Here is a 20,202-nt window from a genome sequence, read left to right as displayed (position 1 = left end):
CTGTATTTTGCTTTTAAATTCTGAGGCATATGAGTCTTCCAGGTTCACTGAATAAATGGCTCTCAAGTGATATATTACCACTCTCATAAAGTTTTGAGGGAACCTTTATCAAATACTTGTACTTCAATATACAGAATGTCCCATAAGCCTGGAGTTACTGGAAAAAAAAAAGTAATGTCAGCTCCATGTTACTGGCTTGCCAGCTAAATTTCAAAAATGACCTCTCTCTGACTATAAATTCTTATGAGAAGAATTATCCGTAGTTGCTTTCATTTACTTAAAGACATTTCAGGGCTACAGAGATAAGTTATTTTTCCCAAAGACTACAGGATTATGGAACATCCTGAACATTCAAAATAACTGACCCTACAAAAATGATGCAGAAAAGATGCAGAATATCATTAGGCTCCACTGTTTACAAGGAGCATAAAAAATCTATTAGCTTATTGTCCACTGTGGTTCTAAAACACAATTTGCCACTAAAATTAATCGATTGCAGATTTTTTATCTTGATGATGAAACACTGCCTTCTGCTTGTAAACAGGAGCAATTTATTATAGTGGAAGTGCAGCACATTTATTTTCTAAGGAGAGCTGATCAGATGTAAAAACTCCAAGAATGTTCTGGCACCAGTGCCAAGCTCTCCTTGCTTTATGCCTTTACATATTTAATGGCACGATTCTCCTTTCTGCTATGATGCTGTGGCTTCATTCTAGGCATTCATTCAATTTACACCTTCACCCACATAGAAACATGGAAACATCACTGTGCCAAATTATCCACCTCCATAAATCAGTTGCAATTACCAGCGGGCTAAAGGAAATCCATCCATCTGTCCATTCATTCATTCATCCATCCATCCATCTATTCTTCAAGTTGAATTTGGGGTCAGAAGGTTTCAAAGTCTGCCTTGTACTAGATATTAGTCAGCCACAGGCTGTGCACAACGACTGAAGAGGAATAGACCGGAACGATGCCACAACGTTATATTTTATAATGCGATCACTCTGGTTATGTGCTTTAAAATGATCAGGTTAAATCCAGGACAGGGATTGAAAATGAATATTTTTTTATCTTGCAAAAACTCATAGAATGGATTTGAGGGTTGTGGGTGAAGAAAGAAAGAAAAATACACAATAAAAGCTCAGAAAAAGTATCGGGAGCTTGGCAACTATTTACTTAAGAAAACAACTTAACCCTAATGATGACAGAATGAAATTATCAGGGAAACATCAGAGGCATTCTATCTGGATGTTGATCCCAAACAAATTAATAAGTATCACAATTCTGTGAGGAAAATTCAAGGCCAGATTAAGATTCCCACGTGCCTAAGAGTGTTGGACATCAAAAGCCCCTCACCTCCCCCTCTCTATTAACAGTCAGGCATACCCATTTTGTTACAAATTATGAGCATCAGGTACTGGTAACGGCACTAAGAAAAAATTTAAAAACTCCAAACTTTATATCGGGTCAACTTCACCATCCTTTTTTTGTTCACATATACAATGCATCAACTTTCTTCTGATAGTTAATGAACAATTAATGAACATTGTAAAAGAGGACAAAGATGATATAAAGATTTGAGGTGACACTGTGACCTGATGTATTGTAAAGGCAAAGATAAATAATGCTTTTCAGTAAAATTTTTCAATTTTTTAATTTTTAGTAGTAGTTAGGCGCTGCCGTGAGTGGCAGCCATTCCAGCAGCTCCGTGTAGGACTTTATCTTCTTTATCTTTCTACCTTTTTCTCTATCTCTCTGATCACTCCTACCACTTTCTTTTATGTGGACTCGTTTCCTGGACACTTTGTACTACTTGGACTTGGATTTTTACACGCCGAGACTCGTCTATTCAGGTAGTCAACTTCTAGCGCTGAGAAGAAAGGCCCGTGCCGGTGTGGTTCCCTATTTACTTGACGAGGTAAGAAGGCCGTATCATGGCAGCAGAGCTGGCGCTAAGCTAAAGGCTAAGTGACTAGCGAGGAAGTGGAGATACAAGCCTTCGTGCCTTCTGTGATCCTGGGAAATGTGAACTCAATATCAAATAAGATCAATGAACTGGCTGCCCTGGTGAAAATTGTCAGGATCTACAGAGAATGCAGTTTATTGTGTTTTTGTGAAACGTGGCTAACAACTAGCATCCCAGATGCTAACGTGGAGCTGCCCAGGTTTAGCACAGTTAGAGCTGACAGAAACGCAAGTACCTGCGGGAAGTGGAAAGGAGGAGGACTCGCTCTCTATGTGAATACAAGGTGGTGCAGCCCTGGACATGTAAACGTCAAAATCTCCACTTGCTGCAGGGACATTGAACTGTTGGCCGTAAGTCTGCGTTCCTATTACTTGCCCAGAGAGTTTGGACACAAGTCATTGTTGTTATTATTTATATCCCTCCTCAATCATCCACATCCACATCATCCACTCCACTGTTGCTAAACTACAAACACAGCACCCCGAGGTGCTTGTGCTAATCTCTGGGGATTTTAACCATGTGATGCTGGACAAAACATTACCTGCCTTCTCTCAGTAAGTGGATTGTAACACCCGAGGAAATAGGACTGTAGCTGCTCCCAAAGGTTTTCTCCTGGTACAGATGAGACCACGCTCTGACTGATGTTTAAAGAGTATTTGCTCTCTCTCTCTCTCTTTACAGCTCTCAAACACCGTGAAAAACTAAAATAAAATAAAGCTAGTGAATTAATAAACAATTAATGAATTACACAGGTGTAAGGATAACAAATTAAAACATACCGTGTGCACCTTCTGACCAGAAATTCAGGAGTCTCTATTACAGTCTCTCTGATACTTCACTTCTTACTATCTTATTAAAACTAAACAGCTCAGCGTCCATTAAGCATGTCACTATGTACATTTCCGCTCCACCAATGAACCTTATCATATGACCATTATGCCCTTCCGTTCAGACCAACTTTGCAAACTTATGTACAAATACATTGAGATTATAATATAAATAAAATTACAATTAGAAAAGCATTATTATCAACAATAAGATTGCACCACAACTATTATGATATACAATATAATTTACAAAATATATTTTACAAATTCAAACATCAAATTTACATATATATACACACACATATTTTGCGACAGCTACAAGGACTATTGACCTACTGTATGCAAACGTTAAAGATGCATACAGAGCCACACTGCGCTTGGGAAAGCAGATCATAACCTGGTTCTGCTTCAGCCTCACTACAAACCAAGAGTGAGGGAGCTACCTACAACCACACGCTCATTCAGGAAGTGGTCACCTGAGGCAGAGCAGGCTCTGAGAGACTGCTTTGGAACTACGGACTGAGATATCCTGCAGGGATCATATAGTGAGAACATTGAGGAGGTTGTTGACTGCACTACTGACTACATCAACTTCTGTATGGACATTGTAGTTCCAGTAAGAACTGTACGCTGCTATGCTAACAACAAGCCATGGATTACAAGTGACATCAAGGGCCTTTTGAACCAGAAGAAAAGGGCTTTTAAAGGCAGTGATCAGCATGAGCTCAAGCGTGTGCAGAAGGAACTCCGAGTTCCTATTGAAGGCACGGAGCTGGACAGTTTGACATCCGTGGCAGAGCGACGGGCGCTGAGCAGGCTCCTGTCAATCATGGAGAATCCACTGCATCCACTAAACAGTGTCATCTCCAGACAGAGGAGCAGCTTCAGCGACAGACTGCTGTCACTGTCCTGCTCCACTGACAGACTGTGGAGATCGTTCCTCCCCCACACTATGCAACTCTTCAATTCCACCCGGGGGAGTAAACGTTGACATTATGCAAAGTTACTGTCTGTTTTACCTGCATTGTTATTACTCTTTAATTTAATATTGTTTTTTATCAGTATGCTGGTGCTGGAGTATGTGAATTTCCCCTTGGGGATTAATAAAGTATCTATCTATCTATCTATCTATTGTGACAGACGACCGGCTACGGACTCCGGTCGCCACCCCCAGGCCGCTGGGAGGAGCCCTCCGGACAGCATATTTGCGCCCCGAGTTCCAGCAGGGCCTCATGGACTTTGTAGTGTTTTGACACAGCCCTGCTGGATACCTTGGGGGCCGCCAGGAGTCGCTGTAGGGGGGCTAGTAAGCTCTTGTGTGCCCTATAACCCGGGAGTGCATCCCAGTCACGTGACTGGAAGAAGCGATGTGCTCCCGGGATGAAAAAAAGGACTTTGCCCTGACCCGGAAGGAAAACGGACTTGTGGGTTTGGCTTGGAGCCACTTCCGGGTCAGGGTCTATAAAAGGACTCTGGGTAAGCCCAGACACTGAGCTGGGAGGTAGGGTGGCGACGTGTCTGGGAGAGGAGGAGTATTGTTATTATTGAGAAAGAGTTTATTGTATATGAGTGTGGAGTGGAGGGTGCTTTGTGCACAGTATAAGATTATAATAAAGAATTATTATACTTTCACCTGGTCCGAAGAGTGGTACCTGAGGGTTCGAGAGGTGGACGACACGCGTATCTGCTACACTGGCGTAGTCGGCAGGATTCTCTGGCCGTCTGGAGGCAGAGGATCTGCTTTAAATATTAAATTCGTTGTGGCAGAGAACCCTACGAAGGTCCCTCTAGTAACCGCGGAGGTGAAAACTCCACCCGCGACCAAGAGCGCTGCAGCGGGAAGCCAATCTCTACAGCAGGCAAGTATGGGGAAGAAAACTGGGAAGAAAGCTGGAGTTGTCCAGAAGACTTCGGTCCCAGATCCCGTGGAGAAGCTGTGGACTTACCTGACGGGCAGTGAGGAAGACCGGGAGCAGCTTAAGGCCACGCAAACCCGAGCAGGACGGCAGTCGGAACGTTGCCGGATGGCAACTCCTGAAGATTACTACAGGGACTTGGAGCGTGATCGCCAACGTTCCGAGGTATGTGCTGGAGCAATGCCCGAAACGCCGGGAGTATTTGTTTCCTGTTTTGCAGGGGCCTGTCTGCACGAAGCGGACAAAGAACGCGCCCGCCTCACACCTAGACAAGATGGCCGCGAAGTAAAGAAAGCAAGCCAGTCTAGGCGTCCGCAGAAAGGGAGTCCATTGGCGGAGAATGTCCACATGACCTCGCGCGCCGGCAACCAGGAAGAAGAGCAGTTGGGAGCCGTCGGCGAGGCGAATAATTCCCCAACGCGTCTGCGCTCCCTGAAGGGGAAGGGGGCGGCGAGCGAAGCAGCGCCACCATTTAACACAGGTAAAGAGGGACGGGACGTGACTGTAGTGTCTGCCGGCAGTATTAAAAAGGCAGACCGCAGCCAGCCGCAGGAGGCTACCCGTTCCTCTAAAGACTCCATACCCCAGGAGCCCTTGCGCTCATCAGCAGAGCACGTGCCAGGAGTGGACGTGCTCATTGGTTCCCGGTCGGCAGGTGACCAAAATGAGGAAATAGCCTTACTGCCGGCCGAGACAAATAACTTAATAAACTTGCAGGAGCTCGAGAAATGTCTCGCGCCCCTTTACGCTTTCTTCCAGGGACTACAGGAGGTGAAGGAGCGTGTGGAGGAGCTGGGAGCTGCAGCCGAAGCGCCGTTGAAGGGACTGACGATGTACCTTCGGCGGTTAGGCCGTGAAGCCCGGCCTCGATTAATGCGGCGGTGCAGGTAGGTGCTCTCTGTACCGTATATAATAAGGGGACGCAGTGTGAATCGGCACCGCGTTTAATAAGTTGCGGTTGCCAAAGCGCTGTGTCTCCGACAATAGAGAGTGGCACGATGACGGAGTGGTCGGGTAATTGTCCGTTAGAACCGGAGCAGCGGTATCAGACGCTGCTCGGGACTAAGGCGGACGTTAAAAGCCCGACCCGCGTGATAAAGGGGTTGCCGTTGGTTAATGAAGAGGCGGGGGGAAGCACCGATCGTCCCGGGGCAGCTGAATAGTGCTGTTACCCGGAGCGATACGGTACTAATGACGCCGCCTCCGAATTTATATAGGACAACAGGCGTGCAAACAGCAAAGAGGCTCTCTCTCTTCCATAGAGAGCCTCGCGTTGTGCACAAGCCCCAGAGAAAGCAGGAGATCCCCACACAGAAATGCAGGTCTCCTAACAGGGAAAAGAAACGGGCCAAGAGCAGCAAAGCGGCTGTTAAACCCTCCTTGGCGGAGGACAGGGTGGAGCTGACAGAATTCCCAAGGTGCTTTAGGTCTCGGGAAGAGAGGCCACCAGGAGGACGTCGGCGGTGCTACAACTGCCGGCAACCGGGCCATGTGTGGAGGAGTTGTCCCGGAGGACAGGGGAATGGTGGGATTTCAGATACACCGTTCCCCCAAGGTTCGCTGGGGGATCTAGACAGCAGAACCACGGCCCGGATCTCGCGTTCTCCTGGAGGAAGACGTCCCTCGTGGGAATCAACGCTCCGCCCCACTGGTCGTCGCTAAGGGGGAGGGACTGTGACAGACGACCGGCTACAGACTCCGGTCGCCACCCCCAGGCCGCTGGGAGGAGCCCTCCGGACAGCATATTTGCGCCCCGAGTTCCAGCAGGGCCTCATGGACTTTGTAGTGTTTTGACACAGCCCTGCTGGATACTTTGGGGGCCGCCAGGAGTCACTGTAGGGGGGCTAGTAAGCTCTTGTGTGCCCTATAACCCGGGAGTGCATCCCAGTCACGTGACTGGAAGAAGCGATGTGCTCCCGGGATGAAGAAAAGGACTTTGCCCTGACCCGGAAGGAAAACGGACTTGTGGGTTTGGCTTGGAGCCACTTCCGGGTCAGGGTCTATAAAAGGACTCTGGGTAATCCCAGACACTGAGCTGAGCTGGGAGGTAGGGTGGTGACGTGTCTGGGAGAGGAGGAGTATTGTTATTATTGAGAAAGAGTTTATTGTATATGAGTGTGGAGTGGAGGGTGCTTTGTGCACAGTATAAGATTATAATAAAGAATTATTATACTTTCACCTGGTCTGAAGAGTGGTACCTGAGGGTTCGAGAGGTGGACGACACGCGTATCTGCTACACTATCTAAAATGGAACATCTCTGAAGATGCGAGTCTTCATCGGACTATCCAAGATGGCGACACTTCCGGTTCAATACAGGCCAGGCAGGAAGTGGTGGGTCTAGGGGGAATGGACACCCAAAGTGACATTAGAGGTGATGAGGTTGTCAATCATCCGGTCTGCAGAGGGAGGAAGAAAAGAGGTGTTAAAATATTGTGCCACCCTGTGAATAGGCGAGGAATTACCATAACCCGATCCATTAAGCTGTCCCCAGGGCACACGTGTGTGACAACATCAATTAAGCATTTTTAAAAGGCTTGTGATACTTTGTCATAAAGTAGTAATATGAAACAAGGCATTATTGTTTTGCATATTCATGTACAGGGAGTCCTTTGTTTGAGTTTGGCGTGCCTTAACACCTGGAATGGTCTCATTGTCTTCCAGATGGTTGTTTATTTCTCTGTTAGTGTTACCATATTGGGCATTGCTGTCAAAGTTGCTAGAAGCAGTGATATCAGCCATTTCCTGACTGCAAGGTCAGTCTCATTAGTCTCAACTGCGGTATTTACAGCTTCTTCACGTCATCATTTAAGATTTCTTATTTTTTAAAAAAGGTTTAGTGTTGGGTTAAACAGTACATTTTGTTTCTCTCTCTTTAAGTTTTCCTTTAGATGCACCACTCCGCTCTTGCTTTGAGTGACTGTCCATGTTAGCTTTTTCTTTTTTGTAGTACAGTAACACATCAAATGTACGATCACATAATAATGACCTATGAGACACCAGCTCTGATCGTGTCCTACCCTATGGCCGACCCCTTACCCAGCCGGCAGCTACACCTCCAAGACCTGTGGCCTGGATAATTTACTGAGGTTAAATCTAACTATCAAGCCGTACCTCTAACAAATTAAACCTTTTCCCCACAATCGACGGTGTAAATATAAGCACACAAAAGCAGATATGTAAAATTAAATGATTAATTATATTAAATGAAATAACAATACAAATGCAAAATAGAAATATATACATACTGTATATAAATATCCCTCCACCACAGCAACAACGAGACACCACCATATATAAATACAATAAACCCTCCCTTGCCCCTGTAACATATAACAAACAATGAACAACAACAATAAATGATATATGGAATAAAAGATTATGAATTTGAGTCTGGTTATAAAACTGTCTAGAATACGTATTACTGAATTAGAGATAAATGAGTTGTTTGATTTTCCCGGCAATTGGAGCAACCTCTCCGTGATTCCTCGGTGTGTGGTGGATGACGTTCCGACCCCGGGGTCTCTGCAGATAAGGGATGGAAGACAGTCCAGCAAAATGAAAAACAAACTGGTGCGAAGGCGTGATGTGAAAAAACAGCATGTAAGTTGAATTCGTGGTTGAAAAAATGGTCTCCTCTCTCCTTCTCTTCTCTGGTTATTCCCTCCTGATTGCTTAAATAGTCCTGTGACGGCTGTAATTGATTGATAGTGAACAGGTGCTTTCCAGGTTTGAGGTTGCAGTCTCCTTCCATCATCCGTCCCCCTTTACGGGGACGGCATTCACTGATACACACATAAACAGCAAACGGGACAATGGAAACAAGACGCACTCAGTACTAACATTTGACAACACTATAAATTATGTAGCCCCGCTACACAATCATTTTTTTTAAAGCATTTTACTTAGGTTTAATTGGATAGATTTATAATCATGATAGTGGGTTGCTGTGAGTGCCTGTACTGTCAGTGAAAGCTTGGACTTTATTGTTATTAGGGGTTTTTTTTTTGGTCATATGCTAAGACCCCTTTGTGAGCAGGACCCCAAGAAGGGTACCCAAGTCACCTGATGATAGGTGCAGCCATGGGAACATTTTATAATTTCCCCCCATTTTTGTTTATTTCTTTTCATGGGTGCTGCCATCATGAGATGTTTGATTGCTATAATTCTGCATTGCTGCCACAATGGCAGCAATATTAATAAGATCACTTCAAGGTTTTGATGGTATCCAAACTTTGTGAAAATAAAGGGAAATCTTTGCTAGTGATTTAATATTTATGCAAACTACATAAAGAATTGAACACTTTCAAAAATGTGGTATTTTAAAACGAATTCATCAAGAACACAGAGACACAGTTGGAAACTTGTTAAGAGTAAATTTCACACAAACATTAGTACTAGGGTGTTGTACCGTGTTAGCCATTATGAATGTAGAGAAAAGCCAAGCAAAATGACACCTTTTATTGGCTAACTAGAAAGATTACAATATGCAAGCTTTCGAGGCAACTCAGGCCCCTTCTTCAGGCAAGATGTAATCTGTAGTCTTGCCTGAAGAAGGGGCCTGAGTTGCCTCGAAAGCTTGCATATTGTAATCTTTCTAGTTAGCCAATAAAAGGTGTCATTTTGCTTGGCTTTTCTCTACACAAACATTAGGAAGTTTTTCTTTCCACAGAGAATCATAGACAATTGGAATAAGTTACCAAGTAGTGTGGTAGACAGTAGGACTTTAGGGACTTTCAAAACTCGACTTGATGTTTTTTTAGAATTAAGTGGATAGGAGTGCCCTTTGTTGGGCTGAACGGTCTGTTCTCGTCTAGATTGTTCTAATGTTCTACTCAGTAACTAAACCACTTATAGTTTTTTCATAGTCTTAAAAATCCATAATATGCTTTACTCATGTACAATGGCTCACATCAGTCTTGTAGTCTAAACCATTCTAGACCCGTTATTGTATCTCATCATCGACAGTTGACACATCAATGCATGCAAACTTCAAGTAGAAAAATCTAAAAAATAATTTGAAGGTAACTTTATGATTTGATGATTGCTACAAGTTCATATATACTGGACTATTTTAATTTGACATCCTCTGCTATAACTGGTCATGTAGCTGAAGTTCTTAGGTTTCACATCTCCCCTGACTAGAAGTCATGTAATGTGCTAAAGGCTTTACACATCCCCCTGTGATGACTTTCTAGCACAGTTTCACATTTCTGGAATATATCAAGCTTGTCCCTTTTTCCGACTTGCTGCCAGCAGAGCTGGTGCTGTGCAAATGCTTTCCAGGTATCGCAAGTTCAGATGCAATCTCTACCCTTTTTTCTTTTTTCTATTCTGTCATAGCATAGAAAATACATAACATCAGAGAGCTGAGCCACTGTTGTGTTTGTGCTCCTTATTCCTCATGGCTGCATTACATGTGCTATACTTTTGGGTAGACTCTTTTTGCTTTTGACTTTCACATACACCACCATTACAAGCCATAGGTTTGATTTTGTCTGGTTGAGCTGGAGACTGGTTGGACTGACTCCCTAGGCATGTCAGACTACATGATGGCATGTATGCTCCCAACTTGCCAAGGTTGCGTAAATGAAGTCTGCAAATGAAAGTTACAGGAAGAATAGTGTAATGTGACAGCACCTTTACTTGTGCTACTGGAGTCACTCTATTGTTAAATTATCCCTTTATAATCTTTTCAAGTTTTTTCTTCTGGGAAATGACAACTCTCTTCTTGTAACCCAACAAAATTGGCAGAATCATGAAATAAGAACTGTAGTGTCCTTCAGTGTTCAAATTTCAAACCAAAAACAACCTTACCTGATTTTTCACATCTTTCCAGCTGATGAAGCACAGAACATTTATCTAACCAATTAAAAGAGATAAAGGGTCAAATTAGAACATTAGAATATTAGAACAATCTAGACAAGAATGTGCCATTCAGGCCAAGAAAGCTCATCAGTCCTATCTACTTAATTCTTCCAAAATAAGATCAAGTCCAGTTTTGAAAGTCCCTAAAGTTCTAATCAAGAGGAGGGGACGCTGGTGCATGCACGCTGCTGCCGTTCATCCCTGTTAACAACACTTTTTGTAAAATTCTCCTTAATCCTGCACTTTTTTACTCTTGTTTTATTTCTTTATTGTACATATAGTTCGTAGATGCAGCTGACTTGAATTGTATGGATTTGGATTAATTCTTACAGACTTTATGGACTCTACCTTGACTGGGAACAACTGAATATGTGGATCATGGGATGAGACCTACGAACATTTCTTTGTACCTTGCGATCTAGGAGCCTGGGATGATCTGTCTCCTGGATTATAGTTGCTATGCTGGTCTGCTCTCGATTCATTTTATTGTACTGTACTTTATGACTAAGAACTGATCTGATGTTCACTCCCACCTGGCTTGTGACTCTGGGATGATCACGCCTGTAATACCCAGCATTACTTGCTTGTGGCTGTATGTTTGAACCTCCAGATCCTGCTATCTCCTCCTGCTATGCTTTCTGCTGCTTTGCTATCGCAGCTCATCTGCTCCACCATAACCGCCTGTCTCACCGACTCTGCTGCGCTGCTTCTCCACTGCTATCAGATAAGTATTGCTCAGTATAATGCTAAAATACTCTCATGACAAACTCCTTCATATTAAACAGTTTGTCCAGAGCAAATGGTCTGACTGGAATACCCTAAAAGACAATGGTATTTTGCGGCACCTGAAACATGTACATTGCGGGTCAGGTAACCGCCACTGCCGGGCTGCGAATGAAAAGATCACAGGCGGCATTTGCTCAGGAATACACTGTCCTATTCATGGCCCTGGAAACAGAAGTGTCAGTGTGCTAAATTTACAGTATGTGAAAATAAACTCCAGCCACGTTTCTGAGCATAAAGAAAACTCATTAACTAATATTGCATTGTTTAATTTGAGATCTCTTAACAGCAAGGCATTGGTGCTCTCAGAATTCATCATTGACACCAAACTTGATATGCTGTGTTTAACGGAGACTTGGCAAAAACCGAATGAATTTACGTCTCTCACAGAGTCGACACCACCTGACACTTTCCTCACAGAGCCTTGTAGCTCAAGACAAGGCGGTGGACTTGCAGTAATTGTCAGAGTCGAGTTAAATATCAAAAGAATCCCAATTGATTCTCCATTGTCTTTCGAGTGTCTGGCTCTTAAACTAATAATGTAATCAGGTCCTGTCTTATTCATTTATCGTCCTCCAAAATACAATGCATCTTTCTTATCTGATCTGAATGAACTATTAACCCACTTAAGTTCCTTTTCCCAGAGATTCATTCTTCTTGTTGATTTCAACATCCATATTGACATCCCCACATCTAAACTGAGACATGAATTCCTATCCTTACTGGACTGTTTTGACTTGACACAACATGTTGATTTTCCCACCCACTCTGGTGGCCATATATTGGACCTGATCTGCACATCTGGACTATCCGTTGCCAACACTTACAGCACTGATTTCGGACTCTCTGACCATAAAGCAGTGCTTTCACTGTCTTATTACCTCTCCCTCCTCTTATCTGTAAATGACAAATTTCTTACAGAAACCTTAAAAATATCTGTCCCTCTATCCTTTCTGGATCCATTTCTGATCTTTTACTGTCTTCACCTATTCCATCAACACTAGATAGTCTTGTTGACCACTATAACACAGCCCTTCATTCAGCATTAGATAAAACAGCTCCTTTAAAACATAAGGAGGTTTCCTTTAAGCGTTCAGCTCCTTGGTATAATTCAGAATTGCGATCTATGAAAGCAGCTGGCTGACGCCTTGAGAGAATGTCACGTAAGACTGGCCTCACTGTGCACATCCAGGCTTTCTCTGACCACCAAAGAGCTTACAGAGAAGCACTAACTGCTGCCAAGAACACCCATTATGGCAGAATAATAGAAAGTGGCCACGATAACCCAAGGGTTTTGTTCTCTGTAGTTAATAAACTAATCCAACCCGCATCTGGCCCAACTACCTCTTCTACTGAAGTCTGTAAGAAATTCCTCCACTTTTTCCATAACAAAATTAAAGATCTAAATAATTCAACTAACATAAATACCTCATCTGTTTTTATCTCTCCCTGTTTTCCCACTCCATCCAGCTCCTTCTCTAAGTTCTCACCAGTCACATCTGCTTTTGTTAATAACCTGCTTTGTAAGATGAGGCTGACTACTTGTGTACTGGACCCCATCCCCAGCACACTACTTAAATCCTGCCTTCATGCCATAATCCCGACTATTACAACAATAATAAACTCATCCCTTGACACTGGCTTTGTGCCGCTCACTTTTAAAACCGCTTCTGTAACCCCAATGTTAAAAAAGTCTGGCCTTGATGCTGACAATCTTAACAATTTTTGGCCTATTTCCCACTTACCTTTTCCGTCAAAAGTTCTTGAGCGTGTTGTAGCTTCCCAACTCATCAAAAACTACTTAACTTCTAATAATTTGATGGAACCCTTTCAGTTTGGTTTGAAGGCGCGGCACAGCTGTGAAACTGCTCTGCTACGGGTAACCAATGATTTGCTTATGGCAGCAGACTCTGGACAAACCAGCATATTAATTCTGTTAGACCTCAGACCACTGTCAGACATGACATCCTACTGTCTAGAATGGAGAACATGCTGGGTATCTCTGGCACTGTCTTCCAGTGGTTCAACTCCTATCTGACTGATAGGCAAGAGTTTGTTAGTCTTGGCAACAGCAGATCCAGCTCAGTGCCAGTCACACAAGGAGTTCCTCAGGGCTCTGTCCTCAGTCCTCTTCTCTTCTGTATTTATATGCTTCCCTTTGGCCATATTATTCATAGTTATGGACTGGGTTATCATTTTTATGCAGATGACACTTGACGCTACTTCAATGTCAAAAGTGGAACTTCATCAGAGCTTTCTCAGCTCACAACCTGCCTTAGTGAAATTAAAATCTGGATGGAGCAGAACTCTTTAAAATTAAATTGCAACAAAACTGAACTCCTGCAAATTGGGACTAAAGTGAAACTTAATAAAATGAGCTCCTTCCCAGTCTATCTTGGCGGTGATCTCATCAGACCTGCCTCTACTGCAAAGAATCTTGTTGTCATTTTTGATTCCTCCCTTTCTTATTCCACCCACATAAATCACATTAAGAAACTTTCTTACTTTCACCTCCATAACATATCACGTGTTCGCTCCTTCCTCTCCTTTTCTAACACTGAGAAACTTGTCCATGCTTTTATCACATCCCGCATCGATTATTGTAATTCACTACTGAAAAGGTGCCCCTTCTAATCTTATATCACAGCTCCAGCTTATTCAAAACTCGGCTGCAAGAGTCCTTACTTGAACCAGCAGCAGTGAGCACATCACACCCATCCTGCTCCGTCTTCACTGGCTCCCTGTGTCTTACAGAATTGAATATAAAATCCTACTAATAACCTACAAAGCCTTAAATAACCTTGCGCCAAACTACATCAGTGACCTTCTCCATCACTATGTGCCTGTCCGCCCACTAAGGTCCTCTGATTCTGGCAATCTTGTTGTACCCCACAATAATCTACACTCCATGGGTGACAGGGCCTTCAGCTGTATAGCGCCCAGACTGACCTACCAAAATTAATCAAGTCAGCTGACTCCACGAATTCTTTTAAAAAACAACTCAAAACTCATCTGTTCAGGAAGGCTTTTAGCTCTACTTGACTTTATTACCCTTCTCTCAGTTTACCTCTATGTCAAGATGCTCATGTAACCTGTATGTATGTGTGTGTGTGTGTGTGCGAGACCATCAATTATGTTGTCTGTTAGGCTTTTTTCTCTGAATTTATTATCTTACTTTTCTTTATTTATTTATATGGTTTAGTACAATGCTATATACTATATACCCTGCCGTTCTTTCTTAAACTCTGTGAAGTGCCTTGAGCATGGGAAAGGTGCTATATAAATAAAATGTATTATTATTATTAATGTCTACCATACTACTTGGTAGCTTACTCCATGTGTTTGTGGTTCTCTGTGTAAGGAAACATTTCTAATGTGTACAAAACTTACCATTAATAAATTTCCAATTTCCATTTTTTCAGACTAACTATAAGCCACAATTTTAAAACCAGATCTAACTGCATGTTAATGGCAGGTTCTTAATAACTCATATACAACAAACATGAAAAAAATTTCAAACTATATGACAATAAATGGACATTAGGTAAAGATACAAGAAATATGCGTAATATGTAACATTACAGGTAATTTAAATTCTTTTTTGTATAGTATGATATACTGATATCTGTCAAAACAGAACAATCTTGTTTTAAATATTAAAAAATACAGTTTAGGTGAAAGTGTTAGTATATTGGCATAAGAAACTCAAAAATAACCTATAATCTATTGTATATTCCGCCAGGAAAATTGCATTGCTATTATCCAATGTTGATGATTTTGTTATGTAGTGCATTTCAAGAATACTTCCTACATTACTCATATCGATTATTGGAAGATAAAGGAGAGTAGTGGAGTAAACACAATCCAATGCTGGCAAATTAGCAGTAAGCAGGCTTACCCACATCCAGATTTTGTAAAAATAGCTGATTGTACATAAGACATGGAGTACAAGAAACACGTGTTCCTGCTGTATAACACATCAATGACTGTTTTAACATAACAAAATGAAAGAAAAATACTGGCCAGATTTAATAGCTCTGCAAATCGAAACAGAATCAAGAATTACTAAAGTTATTGAATGGTTAAAATCTAGTGACCAAAAGCAGCCTGAATTAACAGTTTTACTTTAAAACACCCAACTGCATAATTTGTTATGGTTGGATCTTTGTGGTTGATTAACCTCTATATTCTAAATTATTTCTTGGATATGATATTTTATCAACTCAAGACACAATTACCCTTTTGTTGGCTCTTTTACAAAAGGTATAAACAGAAAATGATTAATTTCAACTTTGAATTCCTGTGCATGTGATTCAATATTTATTGTGTTTCCTTGTTTACCACAGTTTTAGACAAATAATATCCCCCTTGCCTATTACACTCCTATTAAACTTGACATTTTAACATTATTTGACACAAAGTTGATGGTGAGGAATCTATAATTTAGTGTACTTCATACAGTATACTAAATTAAGTATTTGATTTAAGGACAAAGGCATCTGCCATTAATTTCAGTTCAGCTTATTTTAATTAAGCACACATTTACGTATGGGCCTAGCATGCAATACTATTATTACAAACATAATATGAAAAAGAAATGCATTTAAACACAAAATATATTGAAACAAAATGAGAAATATCATTGTGTATACAAAAATGTACATATACAGCACACGCATATATTCAGGATGGTTTTAAACCCAGATTTCAATTGTCAGTTCAGCTGCCTTCTGAAAAGGAACCTCCATTGACAGGTGAACATTTTTTTTCAACAGAAGCCATTTGTAACAACACATCCATCTATAAGAGAGGTCAAGTGTCCTATGGACACCAAGAAAAGAAAGAAAATAGAAAAGAGTCAGTAATGGCAAATGAAAAAGAATTACTAAAATTAACGGAAAAATAATGAAAGATGGCAATTGGAAAAACCCTTACCAGCAACTGCAACACGAGCATGCTATGCTGAAGCACTGTTGCAAGGCAGATCATTTCAGAGTTTGTGCTTCCCAAATGAAATGTTAAAATAATAAGATCTGAGGCTCCAGCCACACTGCTACATTTTCATTTAAAAACATGACATTTGTCTCCATTTTCACCTTTATTCCACACTACCCAGGAGTTTTTCACCTCCTGAAACCAGTGCCACAAACTTCTGAAAATGTCAGTTTGGCACTGCAGTGTGTGGTGGATTGCCGGTTTCCCATTCCGGCCCTCACCCCCAGGCTGCCAGGAGGAACTCTCCCGACAGCATGATCGTGCCCCGAGTTCCAGCAGGGCCTCATGGACTATGTAGTGTTTATACACATCCCTGCTGGATACCTTGGGGGCCACCGGGAGTCGCTGTAGGGGGGCTCGTGGGCTCTTATGTGCCCTATAACCCGGGAGTACGTCACGGTCACGTGACAGGAAGGAACGATGTGCTCCCGGGGTGAAGAAAAGAACTGTTTATCCTGACCTGGAAGGAATACGGACTTGTGGGTAATGGAACAGAGGCACCTCCGGGTCAGGGTGTATAAAGGACTCATGGGAAAGCCCAGAGACTGAGCTGAGCTGGGAGGTAGGAGGGCGAAGTGTCTGGGCGAGGAGGAAAGAGTATTGAGAGTAGTGTGATTTATATGAGTAGTGTGGTGTGTAGAGTGCTTTGTGCACGTTATTGTTATTTAATAAAGAAGTCTTGGACTTTTATCGAGTGTCTGGAGTGGTACCTGAGGGTCCGAGAGGTGGACAAAGACCTCTACTGCTACAAGTGTCAATGGGTGAAAAAAGCAGACATTTGAAAATGCATACTCTCCTGGATTTGCTTGTGCTTATTACATATCCGATCCCTGATCAGATCCTGTTCATTACAACATTTCATTCCCTGACTGGTTAACCTTCACAGGATTAAAAAAAAAAAAAAAAATCACATTCTCACATAGCGGACACAGAAGATTTACATTCCATGGCGCTATAGTTGTGTTGCGTTCCTGTATGCATTTAAATTGCATTTTGTACAGTTTGAATGTGCCGTACATGAGCAAAAGTTGAATAATTGACTGGTATTTACAGTTTTGTGATAAATCCCAGGGCTGGCAGTGTTACCATCCCTTTAAGAATTTTTTCACCGATGTCCAAATGCCCAGTGTAGGCGAACGTCTATGTCATATTCATCTTTGGTCATTTTAGTGTGGCCACTGGTACTTTCAGAAACATTGTCAAAACTCTTGCATGAACAGAGTTCGTTTTCATTGTTTTTTTTTTTTTTATGAAAACACAGTGGCTTCATTAAATCTCACAATATGAGTACAACTGTTGGCACAAACCCTGCAATGGCACAACAGGCTGGCTGAGCACCTTAATTAGAGTTAATTACAAACTTTCTTTGTATTGTTAAATTAAAGCAAACATGAAACATTACCAGGCCTGAAAGATCGGAAGCCTTCAGGTGTAGAGGAGATCTTTGCAAGCTGTCCTTTTGGTATTGGCCTCTGAAAACACTTGGATCTATTTTTAAAACAAGCTTTCCGTTTCAAGCAACTACTTGCATTCATATGATGTAATCACATTTCTAAAACAAGGCAAAGTGAAACCCCACAGGCCTAATTTGAAGCTTTGACAATTCCCAAAGATGCTGGGACTGTTATTTTTTGCTTGTGTATTACCTATCATTTCTAGATTAAATGCCAAGAGAGTAAACATAAAACTAGACCTAACAAATCCCCTGACATTGTAGGTGATAATCGCGTGATTTCTTATCCAAGCTGGAAGTGTAAAAAGAGAAGGAAAAAGAAGGGTAATGAGGGCAGTAAGGGTTTGAAAATCCTTCAGAAAATGCTAATGGGATTTCTAATTATAATGAAGCACAGCCATTCGACCATTGGCTTACTTTGTCATCCTGAGCAACTTGCTTGAGCAGAATAAGCTATAATTATAAAAAATCTGAAAATTCAGTTGTACTGTTAATGTAAAGGTCAGTGGCTGCTGTTGTACAATATCAAAACTGACTGACCATACATATTCATAATTAGTCAGGAAAAAAGGCAGTAGTGACATGTCAATTCTGGGCTTTGAAGTGTTTATATAATTTACTTTTCCACATAATCCTACATTTAGAATTTATTAATACATAACCAGTTTGATGTCATATATTATGAAGTGTGTCCATCAACAGTATGCTTCAGAGCTTTCCATCTCTCCATTATCATTACACTTTCTATACGCCATTATGATTGGTTAACAATTTTGTACAACACTGACTGCTCAAACAATTTATGACTGCATTTACTGTTAGGTAATACACACCTAACAAGTTAGAACCAAGTTGTTGGTAGAAAAGTTGTGTTGGGTTACATAAGGATTTGCATTAAGTTTATACGTTTTTGCTGTAGCTATGGAGTTTATTGCTAGAGAAATAATAGCCAAGGCGCTACGGTCCTTGCTATCTGTGGATGACATTGTACAATGTGGCACCTCAAAGAATATTGTGGAAAGGAAACAGGAGAAGTGGAGAACAGCTATGGAAGACAGTGGCCTTATGATTAGTAGGAAAAACACAATATCTATGATTTAAGGAACAAGAAGAAGATGAAGACATTTAAACCTTTCCACTTTTTAAGGTTAACATCTAGGATCAACAATAACAGAAGATGGAGACCTAGATTCAGAAATATACCAAAAAATGCAATCAGGTTAGAAAAAAGGTGTCAGGAGTCCTATGTGACTGAAGAATCAGAGAAAGGGTGAAGAATAAAGTGTATAAAACAGTGGTGAAGAGTGGTTGGATCATCAGTAGATTGGCAGATGTCCTGACAATTCTAAGGAACTCATTCCCTAGCTGGAGAGCAAAAGCTGAGAGACAACAGACATTTTAGCTCAGTGGTTTCCAGCTCCGGTCCTGGAAGGCTTCAGTGGCTGCAGGTTTTCATTCTAACCCCTTTCTTAGATGGTGGCCAGTTTTTGCTGCTAATCAACTCCTTTCTTAAGACTTGTTCGCCTGAATTTCTTCATTGTTCTTCTGAATATCTTCATTTCTTTCCTTAAATGGCACCCAGACAGAAATGAAATGTGAAGTGAGTGAGCCAACAGAAGACCAACTAAGTCAGGGCCTCAAACTCCAACCAGTTGCTTAATTAAGCACCGATTCTTGTTGTTAATTAAACCCGTTCTTTAATTCCATGGCTTGCTGCTGCTCTCATTGTGCAATGGCATACATTTCCGAAATTGTTGATTTTCTCTTTTCTAAGAGCTCTGTTAAAATAGTTTTGGGGACCTGAGCAGATCAACATTCCTGAGACCGTCACCTTTCTTTATTTTCAGATATTGGATGATGGACACAGTTTGCTGGTTGTGTTTTGGCTCATTTTGTATCTCATTATTGTTTGACTGCTAATTAAAGAACAAGAAACAATTATTGGGTCTGAGTCTTCAAGAGCAAGTCAATTAAAATTAATTCAAAAAGAGTTGATTAGCAGCAAAAACAGGTCACTCATTAAGAAAAGGGTTAAAATGAAAACCTGCAGCCACTGCAGCTTTCCAGGACTGGAGTTGGGGACCCCTGTTTTAGCTCAGTTAGTGAAAAGAGAATATCACAGTTAGTAGGGAAGCTGAAGCTCAGCTGCAACTTTTTAGGGTGACAGATAAAGATACTGGAGTGAGTGGTGGGTGACGACAACAATTTTACACAGATTTCTACCAACAGATGGAAGCCACTGGAGAAAGGAGAGCAGACAAATAGTGTAGAAGTAGGATGGAACATCCCAGCTGAGTGAAAGAGTCAGAGACCTTGTATAGCAACTAGTGGGCGCCCCAAGAGCAGAGAGTTATAATGATCTAACTGAAAGAAAAATAGCCTGAACAAAAATG

The sequence above is a fragment of the Erpetoichthys calabaricus genome, chromosome 10 (assembly GCF_900747795.2).
Source record: "Erpetoichthys calabaricus chromosome 10, fErpCal1.3, whole genome shotgun sequence".
Classification (NCBI taxonomy): Eukaryota; Metazoa; Chordata; class Cladistia; order Polypteriformes; family Polypteridae; genus Erpetoichthys; species Erpetoichthys calabaricus.
This window is presented reverse-complemented; position numbering follows the sequence as displayed.